The following is a 7,194-nucleotide window of genomic DNA, read 5'->3' on the forward strand; positions in this document are numbered from 1 at the left end:
TCCCCAGCACCCAGCGTGGGGCCTGCTGGACTGGGTGTCCAGGGCAGCAGAGCGAGCAGGCTGGGAGGGCTGAGAGTGGGGTGTGGGGGTGAGTTTGCCAAAATGGCCCACTGGGGACACCAGAGTGAGGGCCCCACGTGCGAGTAGCCCGAGGCCCCTGGCCCTGGAGCCTGCACACAGAAGGTGGGCTCGGGGCCCAGGGCCTGACTTCTGATATCTCCCACAGGGCTGGCAACTGTCTCCAGAGTGCCTGGGGGTGTTAGGTGAGAGGCGGATGTCAGCCTCACTCCTGGGAGGGGCTTCTGGGTCCCGCGACTGTGTAGCTTTGGGGGTGGGGGGGGCTGGAGACATGTCTTCTGAACCCCCAGCTTTCATGACCTAAGGCCCTGCGGGCTGGAGCAGGGGGACCCTGGCAGGTCTGGGCAGTAATAGCAACATGTCCAGTGTGCTCTTGCAGACCGCGATCAGCCTTAGCTCCTGTCCCTAGTCACAGTTGCAGAAGGCAGGGGTCAGTGACCCCATCTTACAGATGAGGAGCTCCAGCTTGGAGCACTGAAGTGCCCTCCCAGGGTCACACAGAGCTGGACGCAGGGCATTCTGGCTCCAGGGCCCCCTCTTGCTGTCCTCCCAGGGCCCACTCTGCAGGGGTCACGCATGTCCACTCTGACAGCGAAGGACTCACCCTCTGCGGGCCTGTACTGGCGGTCTGTGACCCCTTAACCCTCAGGGGTATCTGAGCAGAAGCAGGGCTATTTCCCAGGGATCCCAGGAGGGAAGATCAAAGCACGTGTGACATGTTCTTGGCTTCTCAAGAGGGGACTGACTGTTGAGGCTCTCTGCGCTTGTCAGGAAACCCCTGGGGGGCTGCGGCCTGGCTCCCATCCGTGACTTGCTCGCTCATCCACTTCTCCAGTCCGTGGGCCCGCTTCGCCGAGCAGAGCAGATAAGGCAGGTTCTGCCCCCGGAGCTCCGACAGTTGCCAGAGACAGGTCGCTCTGACCTGGGCATCTGCTGGGGAAAACGCAGAGGGCTCAGGCACATCGTGGACATTTTCGGGTTGAGGGTTCTCTTGAGAGCGCCAGGAGGCCCTTTCAGTCTCTGGCCAAATTCACGCCCAGGTATCTACAGGCATTTCCCAAGGTCAGATGCCCCCCCCACCCCGACATCCACAGGCTCCCGTCAGGATTGAGGCTTCACAGGGCTAACGCCAGGTGGCTTTGGTGTGTGGGCTCAGTTCTAGAAGAAGGAATAGACACCCCGCAAGTCCTCGAGAGCCTTAAGCTTTCTTCTGTATCTTTCTTTCACCTCCTTGTTCTAGACCACACCAGCCTGTCCTAAAGTCCTCTCGAGAGTTTTCTCTTCCTCTTCCTCCCCTTGGGCTGGGTCCTCTCCACCCCTCAGCCTTGACTCATATCATCCTGGACCACCCCCTCCCCCTGGGGGTGCTTTCCCTATCCCCAAGGGCGTGAGCTCCTCCTCGTCTCTGCTCCTGCATGACCCTTAACCCTGCGTGCTGGCACTCCCAGGGACCCCCTCGCCGGTCCTCTGAATGGGTCACTCCACCTCTGCAGAGTGGCCAGAGCCCCCCCCCCAGGATCCCTGTTCTCCACCCCCACTCTCAACCTCCAGCACCCTCTCCAGGCTCTCTGTCAGCCACTAACCTGGCTGAGAAAAACAGAAGCCAGGAGAGCTCCCTGGCCCGCTGCCCCCCCCACTGTGGGGAGCCCCCACCCCGAGCCCCGGCCCTCATCTGCCTCAGGACTTCCTGCCAGCGTCTGCCCTCTCTTTATTGGGTATTTCCTCCCACCCCACCAGGTGGTGTTTTTCCTGGGAGAGTAATCTTCTCGCTTCTGCCTTCCCTGTGGGCACTGCCTCTTCAGTGCCGCCACCCCCCTTAAACTTTTTAAATAGTGAGACAGCCTCAGAGTTGTCACAAAAGCCTCTGTCACCACACCCCGGTTGAGAAAAGAAGGCGCAGCGCCCCGGGAGCCCCCTCTGCGGCCCCTTTCCCCAAGGGCGGGTAAGCATCCGCCTGACTCCTGGGGTAGCCGCTTCGGCGACTGGCGCTGGCCCAGCGCTGGGGAGAGCCACGCGGGCGGCCGTGTGACGCGGGTGGCGTGTCCTCGCAGCGTGCAGGGCGGCCCCGGGCGCTTTCTGTGCACGGTTCCTGGTCGGCCGACCTGGCGTGGAGTGGCGGGGCCCAGGCTTGCCCTCGCCGGTGGACAGACGCCCTCCAGCCTCCCGGCATGGACGATTTCTCGTGAGGCCCATCCGGACACCTGGCGGTCGCCAGTTTTCAAAACAATGCCACGCGGTGGTGCGTGCGGTGGGGCGTGGCTGAGGCTTGCACTGGCATCTGCATGACTTTTTTCTTTTAAGATTTATTTATTTGTGCACACAGAACTGGGGTACAGGCCAGAGGCACAGGGATGGTGAGAGGCTTCACCAGAGACAGAGTAGGGAGCAGAACAGGCATCTGCCTGACTTTTGACGCGTTCATAAGCCACGAGTGTCCTCGGTGAGTTACCAGCTCAGTTGTTTTAACTTTAAAATTAGTTCTGTCTCCTGTGGAGGCTGGGCGGTTCCTCTGTGTGTCTGCATTCTCCAGGCAGGCTTCTGTGGGCTCGCGTGCTCTGGTCACCTACCCTGGGCTTCGTCTCTCCCCTTTCTTGATGGGTTCCACTGATAAATAAGAGTGCTCAATCTTAATCTACCTGGAATTGATTTTCTTTTCCTTTAAGGATTTGCTTATGCATACAAGAACTGGGGTGTAGACTGTAGAACTGTAGGACTCTTTTTGGGGGGTGGAGAGGATTCACCAGAGACAAAAGGGGGAGCAGAGCATTGCTGAGGGGACCACGAGGCAAGACAGAAGTCTGTGATCCCCTGGCCGGGGATCGAATTTGTGCTGTGTATCTTCTCAGTGCTGAGGCAGCCCCTTGCGCCACCAGGGAGGCCTGTGATTCTCTTCTTTAAGGATGGGTGTGAAATTGGGCTCAGATTATCTTTCATTTGGAGACCCAGTTTCCCCAGACCCTTTCATTGACAACAGATCTTCTCCCCTGTTCTTGGATGCAGCTCGGCTGTAGAGATCAGTTCTCTGTGTGAATGGCACTTAGAGTCACTGCTTTCTCTTTTTGCACAAATACTCTGCTGTCTCCCTCCCCCCACCTTTTTTTTTTTTGGTGTTGAATTCATTGGTGTAACTTTATAATAAATCTTGATAGCTGGTGGAACACGTTCACCAACTTGTTCTTCAAGATTAGCTTGGCTTTTCTTAGCTCTTAGCACTTTTGAACTAAAAAAAAGTTACACACAAAAAATAAACAAAAACTTTGGGTTTTGAGATTCTGATTGGGGCTGCATGGATTCTGGTTGGTGAGAGCTGACCAGTCTCTGGGAAAACCAGACAGCTCCCAGCTCCCATGTTTTCTTTCATTCTTGTGTGGCTTTCGACATGTATCATTTTAGACTGATGGGTTGAACACTTCATACCAGTTATCGGGCTTCCAGTTCTAGAATGTCAGTTGATTTCCTTTTTCTATATCCCATCTTTTATTTTCTTGAACATACCAAATCTTTAAAGCCCTGACTTGAGAAGCCGAATATCTAGATCCCCTGTGATTTTGTACCCTCTGGTCACTTTCTGGCCTCGTCCAGTTTGCAAGCCACTGTGCAGATGGCGGATGGTGGCGGTGTCTTCCCTCGGAGGACTTAGTCGAGGCTGCACTCAGGCTGTCTTCAGTTTGCCTCACTCCTGTCTTGACTTTCACTCTTTTTTTTTTTTATAATTTTTTAAAAGATTTATTTATTTATTCATATAGAACTGGGGTACAGGCCAGAGATGTGGAGGGTGAGAGGATTCACCAGAGACAGAGTGGGGAGCAGTACAGGCAGATTGACAAAGTACACTGCTGAGGGGAGCAGTGGGCGGGTCAGGAGAGGTCTGCCGCACCATGTGGGTCACCTCTGGGGCAGGCGGGGATTGAACTCATGCGGAAGCGGCTTTAGCTTCTTAGTGCAGTGCTTTAACCCGCTGCGCCACCAGGGAGGGCCCTTGACTTTCACTCTTAGTGAATGGAAGTTCCTAAGTCTCCGCTGAAACGCTAGGTATCACCAGAGTCCTTCACCTGGAATTTTCTGGAATTTTTATCCCTATTTCCCAAGAACTAAAAAATTGCTAGTGTTTTCTGTACCCTCCCTCCTGCCATATTCCATCTGATTCTTGACACCAGCATAGCTACCTTACAACTCTATAGGCAGAAAGTCGGACTCACGCCTCTGATCCCTCAGCTTCTAAGCGCCGAAGGCTGGCCTCCCTCCAGCCGGCCGGACTGGTGAGAAAGCTGGAGGCTGAGGCTGTGGGTTTGCACCTGGCCCCTATATCCAGCACCGGAGCTCCCGGGGCACCCCGGGGCACCCCACACACAGCAGGGCGCAGACCTCCTGTGCCTCCTTGACCGTCCCTGGAGTTTTGACTCTCTGTGTCTTGCTGGGTTCTCTCCCGTGCCTTCAAGGAGCTGTTTAAATTCAGTCCTGCCTTTATATTTGTTTCCAGCAGGAAGGCTAGTGTAATATAAACTCCGTGTCAGAGCCCGAAGTGACGTTTCCTCCCACGCTTTTGATATATAATCGTTGCAATGTCATTGAGTCAAGAGATTTCCTAAGCTTCTCCCAACTTCATCTCTGCACCATTGGTAATTTAGATGTCTCTTGCTTTATTTTCAAATGTGTGAGCCGTTTTTAGTTACCCTTTTGTTCCTGATTTTTAGCTCAACCGCACTGTGGACAGAGACCATATTCCGAACAGGCTCAAGTCTTTCTGTGGGTTCACAGTTGTTTGGCGGCCCACAGAGGTCCACTCTTCTGCACTCTGTGTGTCTGTCCTCAAGGGGATGTGGGTTCTGTGGATGTGTCAATAGCAATGTGCGTGTGTGTGAGGTTACGTTTACTGATGGCTTTCTAAGCGCTAGGCTTTTTTTTTTTTTTTTGTCCATTGCATAAATAATTAGTAGAGGACACTAAAATGTCTCAAATCTGAATGTATTTGTCTAGTTCTCTTAATTCTGCCAAATCCGATTTCTTTATTCCAGCGCTTTCTCTTCAGATACGTACTAGCTGACGATCATCTACTTTTCCTAGCGCGTGGAAATAGTTCTCCTATGGAAATGGCCTATTTGTGTCCTGGAATGCTTTTTACCTGAAATTCTGGAATTTTACCTGAAATTCCTTTTACCTGTCAGTTCTGTCTAATGTCACATAGCTTCACCGACTTTCTGTCTGTCAGCGTCCGCGTGGCATGCTCCTCTTCTCAGCCTGCACCGAGCACTGTGGCTGCCGGCCTCACCCCAGTTACCCCCATCTGCTATTTCTGCCATTTACTCGGAGCATGAATGTGTTTATAGTTAACTCTGTATCATGACTTAAATGTACCATCTTACTACTTGTTTTCTTTTTGGCTCCACTTACTTTTTTCCTTCCTTTCTTTGTGTTCTCAGGACATTTATTTTTGGGTTTGTTTTGTTTTAGTTAGCTTTATTGAGATGCAGTTTGCAAAAAATAAAATTTGTGCATGTTAAGCGTACATTTAGTGAGTTTTGATCAGACCCTGCTGATCCAGGAGTGGAATGTTCCTGTCTTCCCCAGCTCCCCTCCACGCTCCTTTGTAGTAAGTCCCGTGCGCCCCCACGCTCCTGAGCGCTTCCCGTCACCATGGTCTTGCCTTGTAACCATACAGCACGGGGCCTGCTGAGCCTGGCCTTTCTTCACGTAGCATCACTCCTTGGCGACACATCGCCGAGTATTTTCTTATTTTTCCACATCCCCTGTGTCAGCCAGACTGTCTACACTGTGCTCTGCTCCTGTCTTCGCTGGTCACTGTGGTCAGCTAGTGCTGCGGGGCCTCCCGTGTTTCTGCACATCTCGTGAGCAGAGACACTGACTGCCTCTGTCCCCGACTGTCTTCGGGATGTCCGTAGCGCGAACAGGCTGGAAGATGGAGGCGCGCTCTGCTCTCCCAGCTGTCTGTCGCTGCCTACTTTGCTATGTAGTGCAGATGCCATCTTCCCGTTTAAGCACATCGCTTAAGCTCGGGGTTTCCCTCCTCGGGTGTCACCTGTCTCTCTCTGTCACCTGTGGGCAGTGGGTCCCAGGGAGTGGGCACCTGCCATGTGGCTGCTGCTGGTGCTGCGAGTGGCAAACTGCCCCGATCTTGGGTCCTGGCCTCTTGTGTCTCTGACAGTGTCCATGGCAGCGTGTGAGGCCCCTTGTTTATTTGCAAGCAGGGCAAACCCTGAAGCGCTTCACGGTCCTGGAGATTGTGACACTCGCGCTTGATCACTGCAGCATGATTGTGACTGTAGTTCCTTCTTCCACAAGAAATGGGTGTTAGAATCCTTCAGATGCTCAGAATCAGCTCCGCGTACAGCGTCCCGGCTTCCTGGATGCCACGGAGCGCAGCCGTCCTCGCAGCCCGGCCCGGAAGCCAGCGCATTCCGGAGCTCTCCAGCAGCTGCCCGCAGACGGGTCCCCGGCGGCCCTCGCGCCTTGCCCGCCTGCCACGAAGGGAGGAAGCCCCAGAGGTCCTGCTTCTTTTCGTTCACTCCCACCAGCCTTCAAACACCTAATTACACTTTCCCCACTCCCTGCCTGTTTTTGCTCCCCTCTGTGAGAAAACACCTCGAAAATGCTGTCTGTACTGGCTGTCTGCGCGCCCTTGCCCTGCTCTTTCCTAACCCTGTTTCAGCCAGGCTCTGGGCCTCCTCACCCACCGCAGGCGCCCCTGTCAAGGACACTGAATCAGTAGCTGGTTGTCAGCCTTCATGACAGCTGCCGCAGCAGCCGCGCTGGGTGGAGCGACCCGCCTGGCGGGCAGCCGGTGGCCCAGGGCGGCCGGAGGAATGAGGCCCCGCTGTTTCCTCCTGCTGGCTGGCCCCCCTAGAGCGCTGGCACGTGGTAGCCTGGGGATACACATTCTCATTTTGCTTTTCCCTCACTCCTCGGGCGGGTCCCCCATGAGGCTCTGTCCACGACGACAGAGCCTCGTGTCTGTCTCACTCACTCTTTTCCCGCCACCCAGGAGTGCCGGGCCCGGGCCAGGCCACCAGCAAAGGCTCGCTGGGCAGCTGTGCTTCTTGGAAGGCTCAGGCTGGCCCCCGGGCACGGCCTCTGCTGGGCCCTGCGGGAAGGCCGGCG

General features: G+C 54.8%; 1 protein-coding gene across 3 annotated transcripts in view; it reads left to right on the forward strand.

Annotated features, from left to right (window-relative positions):
* Positions 1-7,194, forward strand: part of PLA2G6 (phospholipase A2, group VI (cytosolic, calcium-independent)) — a 39,638-nt gene that overhangs the window by 7,303 nt on the left and 25,141 nt on the right. The window lies entirely within an intron of this gene.

This window comes from Condylura cristata, unplaced genomic scaffold (assembly GCF_000260355.1).
Source record: "Condylura cristata isolate star-nosed mole 26May11 unplaced genomic scaffold, ConCri1.0 scaffold00004, whole genome shotgun sequence".
Taxonomy (NCBI): domain Eukaryota; kingdom Metazoa; phylum Chordata; class Mammalia; order Eulipotyphla; family Talpidae; genus Condylura; species Condylura cristata.